The sequence below is a fragment of the Pan paniscus genome, chromosome 1, assembly GCF_029289425.2.
Source record: "Pan paniscus chromosome 1, NHGRI_mPanPan1-v2.0_pri, whole genome shotgun sequence".
Taxonomy (NCBI): domain Eukaryota; kingdom Metazoa; phylum Chordata; class Mammalia; order Primates; family Hominidae; genus Pan; species Pan paniscus.
Window position 1 is genome coordinate 226,256,840 of NC_073249.2, and position 14,808 is coordinate 226,271,647.

Sequence of the window (14,808 nt, forward strand, 5' to 3'; positions counted from 1 at the left end):
CAAATGATTCTCCTGCCTCAGCCTCCCGAGTAGCTGGGATTACAGGCGCCCGCCACCACACCCGCCTAATTTCTGTATTTTTAGTAGAGATGGGGTTTCACCATGTTGGACCTGGCTGGTCTCGAACTCCTGACCTCAGGTGATCCGCCCACTTCGGCCTCCCAAAGTGCTGGGATTACAGGCATGAGCCACCGCACCTGGCCTCCAATCTGCTTTCCAAAGTGGCTGTACTCTGTACTCCCTGCAGTAGTATGTGAGAGTTTAAGTTGCTCCAATGCTGATCAACACTTGACATTGGAAGTCTTTAAGTTTGACCATTTTATGACTGTGTGGAGGTATGTCATTGTGGGTTTAACATGCACTTTCTTTTCTTTAATTTTTTTTTTTTTGAGACAGAGTCTCACTGTGTCATCCAGGATAGAGTGCAGTGGCGAGACGTCGGCTCACTGCAACCTCCGCCTCCCAGGTTCAAATGATTCTCCTGCCTCAGCCTCCTGAGTAGCTGGGATTACAGGCTGGCACCACCACGCCCGGCTAATTTTGTATTTTTAGTAGAGACAGGGTTTTGCCATGTTGGCCAGGCTGGTCTTGAACTCCTGACCTCAAGTGATCCACCCGCCTCAGCCTCCCAAAGTGCCGGGATTACAGGAGTGAGCCACCATGCCCAGCTTTTTAAAAATTTTTATTTTATTTTATTTTATTTTGTTAAATAGAGATAGCGTCTCACTACGTTGCCCAGGCTGGCCTCAAACTCCTGGGTTCAAGCAACCCTCCTGCCTCAGCCTCCCAAAGTGCTGGGATTAGCGGAGTGAGCCACCTCGTCTGGCCGGCACGCATTTGCTGAATGGCTAATAGGCATCTTTTTATGTGCTTATTTATTTGAGTAGCTTTTGGTGACGTACGTGTCTGTTCAAATCTTTTAAAAGCCTAATGTTTTTAAAAATGAAGTTGTCAATCTGTCTTATTATTAAGAGTTTTTTCTATATTTTAGGTGCATGTCTGTTGTTGGATATATGTTTCGCAAACACCTTCTCCCAGTCTAAGGCCTGCTGATGCATTTTCACAACAGTATCTTTTGAAAAAACAAAGTTTGCAATGCTGGCGATATGGCCCTGTTTCTGTACGGGCCGCGCCCCACCCTGGTTCCCCTTCCACCCTGGCTCCCCTTTCCTGTGTGGTGGCCGGGACGCCTTCCTAGGCAAGTAGCTGGTGTCCTCAGAGGGCTCACCTCACCCATTTCCCTGCTGTCAGGATCTTGCCCGTGGCTCCCTCATGTCCCATCACTTAGGGGCTGTTGTCTCAAATATTTTGCTGGGTCTTTCAGTTGTTTCAGGCGTGAGGCAAACCTGTCCCTGTTACTCCATCTCGGCTGGAAGTAGAAACTTACCTTCATTTAAAGAACAAAATTAAATTAAGCCAGGTGAAGTGGCTCACACCTGTAATCCCAGCACTTTGGGAGGCAGAGGCGGGCAGATCACTTGAGGCCAGGCATTCGAGATCAGCCTGGCCAACATGGTGAAACCCCGTCTCTACTAAAAATACAAGAAGAAATTAGCCGGGCGTGGGGGAGCACGCCTGTAATCCCAGCTACTCAGGAGGCTGAGGCGGGAGAATCGCTTGAACCTGGGAGGCGGAGGTTGCAGTGAGCTGAGATCGCGTCGCTGCACTCCAGCCTGGACAACGAGAGCGAGACTCGGTCTCAAAAAAAAAAAAACGCAAAAAACAAACCAGCTGTACTGAGATAGGATTCACACAGCATCAACTTGCCTTCGCTTTGGAAAGTCATTTTCTCCCTGGGCGCGGTCGCTGGGGTCCTGGCACTGGGGCTCGTCTGGCCATTTCTTCTCCCAGCACTTCCAAGTCGCTTCTTGTCTTCTGGCTTCATGGTTTCTCGCAGGAAGTTTGCTGCCGTTTCTTTGCTGCACTTTATGAAATGTGTGTCTTTACACTCATGGTTGTAAAGAGTTTTGCCTTCTCGTTTTCATCAGTTTGGCTGCTGGCCATCTTGGTATGATTTTCTTTTTCTTTTTTTGAATAAATTGTATTCAACCTAGGTTATGTTGCAGCTCACCCCTCGTTACCAGTCTGGCAGCCAAGGAGGGTGGGGACAGGCCCTGAAGGGAGCCCTGTTGTCTTTCTGGGAAGACTCTGCAGTCTTCCTATACTTAGGGGGTGGGGGGCACAGGGTGCCAGCTCTTCCTCGGGAGGCACGAGTCTCCTCTGCAGGCTCTGAGGTTTCAGAAGAATCTGGGCAGCCAAAGCATTCAGGAGCATCCACCCAGATATCCCTGCCCCACGTATCAAGGCACCAGCTCATCTCAACCCAGACCTGGGCCTTGACAGCAACCTGGCTTTGACTGAGAGTTGGTCGTCTTTGAAATTCAACTACTGGAACTCTCCATGCCTCGTCGTGATTTCCAGCATTTCCTTTTCTGCCACGGAGGGGACAAGGACCTCTCTGGCTTTCGTGCTTAGTTTCGATGGCTGTTTGACTGTCTGAAACTTTTCATGATGCCTCTCTAGAGTGGGTTTTTGTTTGTTTGTTTGTTTGTTTGTTGTTGTTGCTGTTGTTTTGAGACGGAGTCTCGCACTGTCACCCAGGCTGGAGTGCAGTGGCACAATCTCGGCTCACTGCAAGCTCCGCCTCCTGGGTTCACGCTCTTCTCCTACCTCAGCCTCCCGAGTAGCTGGGAATACAGGCGCCCGCCACCACGCCCAGCTAATTTCTTTTTGTATTTTTAGTAGAGATGGGGTTTCACTGTGTTAGCCAGGATGGTCTCGATCTCCTGACCTCGTGATCCGCCCACCTCAGCCTCCCACAGTGCTGGGATTACAGGCGTGAGACACCGCGCCCGGCCTAGAGTGTTAATGCAACTTAATATCAGCCAGACCCCTGTACTGTTCTTAATATTGGCCAGAACGCTGTACTTGTACGCACCCTGGGCACCCTCCTAAGCACACATCTTTCTCAAATGCCTGAACCACTGCACCAGCCGCCGTCCTCCCAGGGCACTACAGGGAGAGCTTTACCTCGTGCAGGGCATCCATGTGCCACGCAGGATGGGATCCCATTGCCAGCTGGGCAGTGAGTGATGCAGCTCCAAACCCCATCGTACCATCTGCCTTCTCAGACCATTCCTGGCACCACCTGTGCCTCTTTTTGCCCTCCAGTAAGCAGACCATGCAATGAAATCAGGAATGCAAAAGACTTGTTGAGAGCTCACACCTATGAAAGATCAAGGCAGAGTTGGGGAACCGGGCTGAGAAAGCCTTCAGGCCACAATACCCATCCAACGTCTGTGAAAGAAAATTGGGAGGAAACAGAATCGGGCTGGGAGAGCCCGACTGCAATGCAAATCTCTCAACATTTTGGCCAACCCAGTGGAGGGGCATGGCAGGGCTCTGCAGCCGAGAATGCCCAGTGTCCACCAGGAGTCCCGTGTCGGGGGCCAGGGCTGCCCAGTACCCCTGCATGCTCAGTCATGGGCCAGGGGCCGCCCAGAGAGTGTGCTCTGCTCAAACGCTGTTGCCGGTCCCTGCAGCACGGCTGAAGGCTGGAGGCTCCCTGCACGCCTCACAGCTGAACGCAAATCCATGCTCCAGTGAAGATGGAAGTGGCGCCCCTAAGGCTGCCACAACATTTCGGAATGGTAACTTAGTATCCAGCACCCTCCAAAGGTGGCCGGTGAGGGTTTTATTTTATTTTTAGAGGCAGGGTCTCGCTCTGTTGCTCGGCTGCAATGCAGTGGCATGATCACAGCTCACTGCAGCCTCGACCTCCGGAGCTCAAGCGACCCTCCTGCCTCAGCCTCAGGAATAGCTGAGACTACAGGCACATGCCACCACACCCAGTTTTTGTTTGTTTTTGAGACGGAGTCTTGCTCTGTCACCAGGCTGGAGTGCAGCGGTGCGATCTCAGCTCACTGCAAGCTCCTCCTCCCGAGTTCAAGCGATTCTCCTGCCTCAGCTTCCTATGTAGCTGGGAACACAGGTGCGCACCACCACACCCAGCTAATTTTCGTGTTTTTAGTAGAGACGGTTTCACCATGTTGTCCAGGATGGTCTCGATCTCTTGACCTCATGATCTGCCTGCCTCGGCCTCTCAAAGTGCTGGGATTACAGGCGTGAGCCACCGTGCCCAGCATTTTTTTTTTTTTCTTTGAGACAAAGTCTCACTCTGTCACCCAGGCTGGAGTGTAATGGCACAATCTCAGCTCACTGCAACCTCCACCTCCCGGGTTCAAGTGATTCTCCTGCCTCAGCCTCCTGGGTCCCTGGGACTACAGGCACCTGTCACCATGCCCGGCTAATTTTTGTATTTTTAGTAGAGATGGGGTTTCACCATGTCAGCCAGGCTGGTCTGGAACTCCCGACCTTGTCATCTGCCCACCCCAACCTCCCAAAGTGCTGGGATTACCGGCGTGAGCCACTTCGCCCGGCTCCAGATAATTTTTTTAAATTATTTTTTATAGAGCCGGGGTCTCACTATGTCGCCCAGGCTGGTTTATTTTAAATGAACTCGTGGACACTAATATATTTGAAGTGCTTCAGTCCACTGCAATTTACTTTTCCTTTTGATACTCAGTTGATGCTTACTTTCGCCAGTGAGAGCCCCTTCAAACTGGCAAATGGATCCTCCGAGACAAACTAGAATCTGTGTTCATTTTCCTGCTTGCTGTTATGATGAGATGTTCTGGGGTCATCTTGTATGTTTTCTGCCTCATGTCTGAAATCCGTCATTTTTCCAAGAAGCCATGGTTTCTTTTCAAGGGAAATGGCAGGAAGAAACAATGGTCTGGGTGCTCCTGGCACCGGGACTGGTGACCGTTTCTAGTCCAGCACAATCCCAGGAATGAGGGTCCTTGTTTCATGTCTGTGCTGTCCACTGGGGTAGCCACTGGCCACGGAGGACTACTCAGCACCTGCAATGTGGCTACTGCCACTGAGGAATGCAATTTTATATTTTATTTGATTTAATTTTTTTTTCGAGACAGAGTTTTTGCACTGTTGCCCAGGCTAGAGTACAGTGGTACAATCTAGGCTCACTGCAACCTCCGCCTCCCGGGTTCAAGTGATTTTCCTGCCTCAGCCTCCCAAGTAGCTGGGATTACAGGTGCCCACCGCCACGCCCAGCTAATTTTTGTATTTTTAGTAGAGACGGGGTTTTACCATGTTGGTCAGGTTGGTCTCGATCTCCTGACCTCAAGTGATCCATCCACCTTGGCCCTGCAAAGTGCTGGGATTACAGGTGTGAGCCACTGCTCACGGCCTGATTAAAACTTTTTAATGTGGTAAAATATACACAAAACTTAACCACCTTCCCTGTATTACTTATTTGTTTCTTCTTTTTCTTTTTTTTTTTTTTTGAGATGGAGTCTTGTTCTGTCGCCCAGGCTGAAGTGCAGTTGCACATCTCAGCTCACTGCAACTCAAGGATTTCTTGAGGCCAGGAGTTCTACACCAGCCTGGAAAAGATAGTGAGACCTCATCTCTGCAAAAATAAAAATAAAAATGACCAGCTACACGGGAGGCTGAGGCAGGAGAATGGCATGAACCTGGGAGGTGGAGCTTGCAGTAAGCTGACATTGCGCCACTGCACTCCAGCCTGGGCGACAGAGCGAGACTCTGTCTCAAAAAATAATAATAATAAAATAAAATAGAAATGAATTAGCTGGGCATGGTGGTATACACATGTAGTCCCCGCTGCTTGGGAGGCTGAGGTGGGAGGCTCTCTTGAGCCCAGGAGGTGGAGGCTGCGGGGAGCCATGATGGAGCTGCTGCACTCCAGCCTGGGGAACAGAGCCAGACATTGTCTCTTTGAAAAAGTTACTTTCTGAGGCCGAGGCGGGCAGATCACTTGAGCTCAGGAGTTTGAGACCAGCCTGGCCAACATGGTGAAACCCCGTCTCTACTAAAAATACAAAAAACTAGCCAGGCATTGAGGCTCATGCCTGTAATCTCAGCTACTTGGGAGGCTGAGGCAGGAGAATTGCCTGGATCCAGGAGGCGGAAGTTGCAGTGAGCCAAGATCACTCCATTGCACTCCAGCCTGGGTGAGACAGCGAGACTCTGTCTAAAAATAAAAATAAAAAGTCACTCAAAATTATCCTTTTTTGTATGGCTAACCCCCCCCATGCCATACAATTAGGTTCATTTGTTTCATTCTGTCTCCAAGTTTTAGATGCTTTTCTATTTTGATTTATTTTTGGTTTTCTAATTACACAGTTCTATAACTGAATGTAAGCACATTTAAAGAGATCTACTTTCTATTCCTGTGTCCTTCTGCCCCAGATAGTAACCTTTTTAATGTAAAAAATATATATATTCTTATTGCCGCTGCACCTTCTTACATAAATACTATACACACTTTTCTGCATCTTGATTTTTTTTTTTTTTTTTTTGAGACAGGATCTCACTTCTCACCCAAGCTGGAGTGCAGTGGCACGATCACAGCTCGGGGCAGCATCAATCTCCCAGGCTCAAGAGGTCCTTCCACCTCAGCCTCCCGAGTAGCTGGGGCTACAGGTATGCACCACCATGGCCGGCTAATTTTTTTTGCATTTTTTTAGAGTCAGAGTTTCACCATGTTGCCCAGGCTGGTCTCAAACTCCTGGACTCAAGTGATCCTCCCACCTTGCCCCCCAAAGTGCTGGGATTAGAAGCGTGAGCCGCCGCGCCTGGCCGGATTTTTTTTTCTTTTTTGAGATGGGGTTCACTATGTTGCCAGGGCTGGAGTGCAGTGGTACAATCATAGCTCACTGCAGCCTCAAACTCCTGGGCTCGAGCAATCCATCCTGCAGCTTCCCAAGTAGCTGGGACTACAGGCTCAAGCCACCATGCCTGGCTCAATTTTTTCTACTCAACAATATGTTCTGGAGTCACTCCACAGCAGAACATAGAAATAAATGGTCCTTATACCTTCTTTACAGCTGACCTCAATCGTGTAGCTGTTCCACAGCTTCCTTAACCAACCGGTTCCATGGACACGGGGCTGTTCTCAGGCTGTCACTGTCCTTTCCTTCTTTCCTAGACAGTATAATATATATATATATATATAGAGAGAGAGAGAGAGAGAGAACGAGAGAGAGAGAGAGAGAGTTGGAGTCTCGCTCTGTTGCCCAGGCTGGAGTGCAGTAGTGTGATCTTGGCTCACTGCAAACTCTGCTTCCTAGGTTCAAGTGATTCTCCTGTGTCAGCCTCTCGAGTAGCTGGGATTACAGGCATGCGCCACCACGCCCAGCTAGTTTTTGTATTTTAGTAGACAGGGGTTTCACCATGTTGGCCAGGCTGGTCTCGAACTCCTGACCTCAGGTGATCCACCTGCCTTGGCCTCCCAAAGTGCTGTGATTATAGGCGTGAGCCACCGCGCCCGGCCCTTTCCTAGAAAGTATATTAACAGTTCATTGGGAAAGGTCCAGGGAGGCAAAGTTGATAAGGAAGAAGCCCTATCATTTCCGTGGAGTCGGGAAGAAGTATAATCTCTCTTATAAAAGCGAACCTGGGCTGGTAATGGTGGCTTGGTTCTATTCCTCAGATTCTGAGGAGGAAAGCAATCTGGCACTGCGGAAGGTGGGTGAGTGCAGAGGTGCTGTGGTGTCACCCAGCTACTTTCCACAGCCATTCTCACGGGTGCTGGGCATTCTGCAAGGTGTCTTGCCTCTGATGGATCAGGTTATGGGCCAGGATAAAACCAAAGGACCTCCCAGGCCTCACTGTGGCATCAGGAGCCGGCCACCCTGCAAGCCCTGCACATGGCGGGCTGAAAGACTGCCAGGGTAGGGGACGCGTCCACTTCACTCGTGAGCCCAGTTCTTGGCATAGAGTGGCCCAGTGAGAGACCACTCCCTTTCCTCACACTCCCATGTCTCCATTGCAAACGGCCCCCACAGGCCAGCGGTGCGAGAAGAGGCTCCGGTGTAACAGGATGCACAGTGAGATGGGCTGGGCAGTGGGGGATGGGGACTGTGGGAAAGGCAATGGGGAATGTCGGAACCGGCTTGGCATGTTGGGCCCATCTTCCGTTTTGTTTTTTGTTTGCTTGTTTGTCTTGAGACAGAGTCTCGCTCTGTCGTTCAGGCTGGAGTGCAGTGGCGCAATCTTGGCTCACTGCAACCTCCACCTCCCGGGTTCAAACGATTCTCCTGCCTCAGCCTCTGGGGTAGCTGGGACTGCAGGTGTGCGCCACCACACCCGGCTGATTTTTGTATTTTTAGTAGAGACAGGGTTTCACCATGTTGACAGGATAGTCTCGAACTCCTGACCTCAAGTGATCTGCCCAACTCAGCCTCCCAAAGTGCTGGGATTACAGGCATGAGCCACTGTGCCCAGCCGGGTTTTTGCTGTTTTTAATTTTGAAACAGGGTCTTGATTTCGCTCAGGCCAGAGTGTGATGGCACCATCATAGCTCACTGACTTTGCTATTTACTTTTATAATTTTTCAGTTGGAGCCTTTGCTGGAACATAACATTCAGAAGTCTTTTTTTTTTTTTTTTTTTTTTTTGAGCCGGAGTCTCACTCTGTCATCCAGGCTGGAGTGCAGTGGTGCGATCTTGGCTCACTGCAAGCTCCTCCTCCTGGATTCAAGCGATTCTCCTGCCTCAGCCTCCTGAGTAGCTGGGATTACAGGCAGCTGCCACCACGCCCCGCTAATTTTTGTATATTTAGAAGAGACGAGGTTTCACCATGTTGGCGAAGCTGGTCTCGAACTCCTGACCTCAAGTGATCCGTCCACCTCGGCCTCCTAAATTGTTGGGATTACAGGTGTGAGCCACCGCGCCCAGCCCGATCTTCCATTTGCAAGAGAAGAGGAAAATCCCCATTTTCACGGGAAACCTCCTCGTTTTTTAGGTTGACAAACGACTCCAAACCATCATGCACCCGCCCCGGTCCTCTGGGCCAACGCGCCGGTGCTGAGCTCCTCCAGGCCCCCCAAGTCTGTCTGTCACCTCCAAGGCTTGGCCCTGGGCCACGCCTGGCTGTCTGGGACCCCGGAGACGTCCCCGCCCGGCGGCCTGTGGCCTGGCCCTTCAGCCGCGCCTCGGGGCCCGCGACCTCCTTGCCCCGGCCCCGGCCCCGGCCCCCGGCCCGCGCGGTGGGTGGTGGGTCGGACCAAACCACCCGCTCCAGCCAGGGAGCAGAACGGGCGAGGCTCCCCCTCCGGCCACGATGGAGTCTTCCGTTGCCATGGAGCTGCCCGCCCCAAACCACGCCGCCGGCGCCGCGGAAGGCAATCGCCAAGGACCGCCGCCTGCCTGAGCAGCCCGGGGTGTCTGTGCCTCCGGAGCCCGAGAACCTGGGACCCAGGCCAGCCAGAGGTGGGTGTGGGGGCGGATGCGTTTGACCCTGGGGCTGAGCTGGAAGGGTTTGACCCCCGCCCCCCAGGCAGAACTCCGTCCCATATGAAACGCCTTTCCCAGAAAGCTGTGCCAGAAAAATGACTTTGTTAATAGTTCTAGTCCCTGGTTGGTTTCAGGGAACCCCGGCGCTGGCACAGCCTCTGTTGAGGGACCCGCCCCTGACTTTGCAGCAGATGTTATAATAAAGTATTATTATAACACATTTACAAAAACATTAAACAAAAATCAAGGGCCAGCCTGTCTGGTGAAAAGTTAAGACTCGTGAGTGTCTGCCTAGCTAAAAAGGAGAGCATGGTCCATAGCCCCAAAGTCATTTAGTTTTAGTATGTATAACCTAGTTTTGGAAGCTAATTTGCCTCTGGTATTTTGTTTTTCTTAAAGGAATACTCCTTTTATCTGCATAAGCCAGGTACTGAGGTAGTAAGCAGGCCTGCTGTAGGGCCCACAGTTCAAAAGAAATGGACTGATATTCTCTGCATAAAGATGGTGCGTAAATGCGCATGTGCGACTTAGAGATTGGTTATAAATCAAACATCAGTAGCCACTACCCAAGTTAAGAAATAGAACCTCATCAGCACCCCAAAGTCTCTCCCCCATGCCACTCACAGACCCGCTCTTCTTGACCATGGCTGACTTTTTCTTTAGTTTTACTTACCTATGCATGCGTCCCTAAACAATATAGTTAACTTTCACTTATTTTAAACTTTATATAAACTTTATATTTATATAAAATTTTAAAGATGATATATAAATTTCTTTAGTTTTACTATCTATGCATGTGTCCCTAAACAATATAGTTAACTTTCACTTATTTTAAACTTTATATAAACTTTATATAAAATTTTAAAGAATATATGTGGTGTTATATAAACAATATATAATATAAATATATAGACTATATATAATGCCACATATAGTTTTATGTGAGTTTAATAATATATATTAAACTTCATATAATACTACATATATTCTTTAAATTTTTTTTTTTTGAGACAGTCTCACTGTGTTGCCCAGGTTGGAATGCAGCGGGGCGATCTCGGCTCACTGCAACCTCCACCTCCTGGGTTCAAGCAATTCTCCTGCCTCAGCCTCCCAAGTAGCTGGGATTATAGCATGCCTGGCTAATTTTTGTATTTTTAGTATAGACGGGGTTTCCCCGTGTTGGCCAAGATGGTCTTGAACTCCTGATCTCAAATGATCCACCCACCTCCGCCTCCCAAAGTGCTGGGATTACAGGCGGTGAGCCACCACACCCAGCCAACTTTCATTTATTTTAAACTTTATATAAATTTGTTTATATAAAATTTTAAAGAATATGTGTGGTATTATATAAGGTTTATATAAGTTTAATAATATATATAAACTTGATGTAATACCACATACATTCTTTAACATTTTTTGAAACAATCCCAAACTTGTATAAAAGTTGCAAGCTCAGCACAAAAAAACTTCTCGTGAAGTATTTGAGAGTAAGTTGCCTTCATGACGCTCTGTCGCCCCCCACCCTTGTAGAGTGTATTTTCCACAAACGAGGACATTCTCCAACACAGCCACACGTGGCCCGAGTCAGGAGAGGACACAGGCCTGGTGCCGTGTTTACCCCTCAGCCTGTCAAACACGCTTTGCCAGTTGATTGCATCAGGGCCCCAGCGTGGAAGGATCCAGCCTAGAGTCACTTTGCACTGAATTCTCACATACCTCTTTATTCCCCTTCAGTCCAGAACATTCCTTGGCCTTGCTTTGGCTGTCATGACCCTGACACCTCTGAAGGTCATGGGCCAATTACTTTGGAGAAAGTCCCTCCATTTGGTTTCGTCTGCTGTGTCCTCGTGATTAGATTCCCACTGCGCGTCTCGGACAGGAAAGTCACAGAGGTGACACTGTGGCCTGTTCATTCCATCCAGTCAGTGGCTCACGGTGGTCACGTTGTCACGTTATTGATGATGTTCACTTTGAGCTCTTGATTAAGGTGGTATCTGCCAACATCTCCACTGGGAAGTTCTTTTTTCCTTCGTAATTAACAAGCATTTTGGCCGGGTGCAGTGGCTCACGCCTGTAATTCCAGCACTTTGGGAGGCTGAGGAGGGCGGATCACAAGGTCAGTAGATCGAGACCATCCTGGCTAACACGGTGAAACCGTCTCTACTAAAAATACAAAAATTAGCCGGGTGTGGTGGCGGTTGCCTGTAGTCCCAGCTACTCGGGAGGCTGAGGCAGGAGAATGGCGTGAACCCAGGAGGCGGAGCTTGCAGTGAGCCGACGCTGCGCCCCTGCACTCCAGCCTGGGCGACAGAGCGAGACTCCGTCTCAAAAAAAAAAAAACAAAATGAAAAACAAACAAAACAAAAACACAAGCATTTTGTAGGAGGTATTTGGAAGCTATGCAAATATGTCATCACTCCCAGGCTTGGCCTGGGAGGCTCTCATGGTGGACACCTTCTTCTCCTGCCTGGGCTCTGATACCCTCTGCTGGACCACACCTGGGGCCGCCCTCTTTCTTCTCAGGCTCTGACATCCAGCTCTGAGCCTCAGCCACGCACACCGGCACCCTCCTCACCCAGCCAGCCGCCTGCAAACAGCTCTGAGCCTCAGCCACATACCCTCACCCTCCTCACCCAGCCAGGCTCCGACAGCCCAGCCTGGGCCACTGTGGATCCTGCTCCACCTGCCCTACCCAGGGAACCTACTGTGACAGTGAAGGGAAGGGGGAGAGGAAGAGCATCAGGCGCGCCTCTGTCTTTTTCTCCTCGGGGTTGTGCGAGAGATTCATCCACACAGTGGCACCGTGGCCATCGGGGCTGTCTCTAAGCCTCAGGACCTGAGAATATGACCTTATTTGGACTTACAGTGATGCCTGTAAGTAGCTAAGAGGAGGACATACTAGAATAAGGTGAGTGCCTCATCTGGTATGACTGGTGTCCTTATAAAAAGGAGAAATTTGGACATACAAATGCACACAGAGAGAATGTCCTATGAAGATTGGAATTTTGCTGCCACAAGCCACAGAACTAGCAGAAGCTAGAAGAGAGGCCTGAAACAGGCCCTTCCCTCGTGCCTTCAGAGGGAGCATGGCCCTGCCATCAACTCGGTTTTAGACGATGGCTTCCAGAACCGGGAGACAACTCTGTTGTTGAAGCCACCTAGGTTGTGGTACTTTGTTATGGCGACCCCAGGAAGCTAACACAACAGGTGGGATTTTCTGTAGGGTGTGCTCCTGGGAGAGGACTCGCAGAGCCAGAGGGGGCCATAGGCAGGATGATCTCCCCCTTCCCCAAACAACCCATGTCCTGGTCCTCCGAACCCATGCGCGTGTTAGGGGACATGGCACGCCCTTAACTGTGAAGTGCCTGTTGAAGTCTTTTGCCCATTTTGCTGTGGGGCTGTCTGTCTTTATCCATTCATGGATATTCCTTACATGGTCTTGACAGTAAAATTCTGGGTTATGTGCTGTGATTGTCTTCTACTTTGTAGGTTTTCTTTTTTCTTTTTTTTGAGATGGAGTCTCGCTCTGTCGCCCAGGCTGGAGTGCAGTGGCATGATCTCAGCTCACTGCAACCTCCACCTCCCCAGTTCAAGCAACTCTCCTGCTTCAACCTCCCGAGGAGTTGGGACTCCAGGCGCCTGCACCACGCCTGGCTAATTTTTTGTATTTTTAGTAGAGACGGGGTTTCACCGTGTTAGCCAGGATGGTCTTGATCTCCTGACCTCATGATCCGCCCGCCTCAGCCTCCCAAAGTGCTGGGATTACAGGCGTCAGCCACCGCGCCCGGGCTGTAGGTTTTCTTTAACTTTCCCTAGGATGTCATCTGAACAAAAGATTTGGTTTTGTTTATTTGTTTGAGACAGAGTCTTGCTCTGTCGCCTAAGCTGTAGTGCAGTGGCACGATCTTGGCTCACTGCAACCTCCTCCTCCCAGGTTCAAGGGAGTCTCTTGCCTCAGCCTCCCGAGTAGCTGGGGTTACAGCCGCACGCCACCACGCCTGGCTAATTTTTGTATTTTTTGTAGAGACGGGGTTTCACCATGTTGGCCAGGCTGGTCTCGAACTCCTGACCTCAAGTGACCCACCTGCCTCAGCCTCCCAAAGTGCTGGGATTACAGGTGTGAGCCACTGCACCTGGCCTGAATGAAAATTTTTAATTGAAATGTGGGCGACTCTACCAAATTTTCCCTTTGTGCCTAATGTTTTTAGTGTTTTATTTGAGAAATTCTGAAGTGACAAGGCTCCATTCCCACCCCCCATCGACTCCCCGCTAACACACACTGTAGCTGAATTTTGATTTTTCCCATACGAGTCTTTAATCCACGTGAGACTGATCTTTGGGTGGGTGCCGACAAAGATGTCCATTCCGTGGCTGCTGCTCAGCAACCCTGCTTCTATCCTGCATAGCGCTAGTACGTGGGGGCCTGTTTCTGGCCTCTCTGATCTGTTCCATTGGTCTGTTTGTCTTGTCCAAAGCACTCTACTGTCTTAATTTTACAGCTTTAGAATCAATCTTGATATCTGGTGGGGCACCCCTTCCCCCTTCAAAACTATTGTTCCATTGTTCTTCCATATACATTTTAAAATTCACCAGACGAGTTTCTCATTCTCTTGCTCTTGCATGTAGACACACACACACATTTCTGTTGGGATTTGGATAGGGGTTTTAGGGAATCTATAGAGCAGTCTGGAAGGAACTGACTTCCTGACGACATTGAGTTTCTAGTGGTTGAACATGAGCTATTTATTTATTTATTTTATTTTTTAATTTTAATTTTATTTTATTATTACTTTTTTCGAGGCGGAGTCTCACTCTGTCGCCTAGGCTAGAGTGCAGTGGCGCGATCTCAGCTCACTGCAAGCTCCGCCTCCTGGCTTCACGCCATTCTCCTACCTCAGCCTCCCGAGTAGCTGGGACTACAGGTGCCTGCCACCACGCCCGGCTAATTTTTTTTTTTTGTATTTTTAGTAGAGACGAGGTTTCACCCTGTTAGCCAGGATGGTCTTGATCTCCTGACCTCATGATCTGCCCACCTCGGCCTCCCAAAGTGCTGGGATTACAGGCGTGAGCCACCGCGCCCAGGCTATTTATTTAGACTTTCTTTTAGAAAAAACTTTTATTATGGAAAATTGCAAAGTCAAAAAAGTAAAGAGAATGATAATACGAAGCCCCAGGTGCCCGTCCCTGCCTCAGCAACTATCAGCCTCACAGCATTCCTCTCCCATTACCCCTCCCTACTTGTAGATCTGGACTAGCGTGTTTCAAAGAAAATCCCAGGCGAGATATCATTTCACCTGTAAAAACCTTTGTAGATGCCTCTGACAGATAGAAACTCATTTTTAGCATAACCACAAAATCATCATCAACCCCAATACAATTAATAATTTCTTGTTTTTTTTGAGATGAAGTCTCACTCTATCACCCAGGCTGGAGTGCAATGGCACGATCTCGGCTCACTGCAACCTCTGCC

At 49.5% G+C, this 14,808-nt stretch overlaps 1 protein-coding gene across 7 annotated transcripts in view; it reads left to right on the plus strand.

The window, feature by feature from the left end:
• Positions 1-3,364: 3,364 nt before the first annotated feature.
• CFAP74 (cilia and flagella associated protein 74) overlaps positions 3,365-14,808 on the plus strand; it is a 93,405-nt gene continuing 81,961 nt past the window's right edge. For 5 of the 7 annotated variants that reach the window (XM_055099223.2, XM_014343963.4, XM_055099229.2 and 2 more), the window contains exon 1: positions 3,366-9,314. The gene's annotated coding sequence lies outside the window, so the exon portion shown is untranslated. Of the gene's footprint in view, positions 9,315-14,808 lie in introns of all 7 variants that reach the window. The other 2 variants (XM_063602440.1, XM_063602451.1) reach the window with 1 other exon arrangement.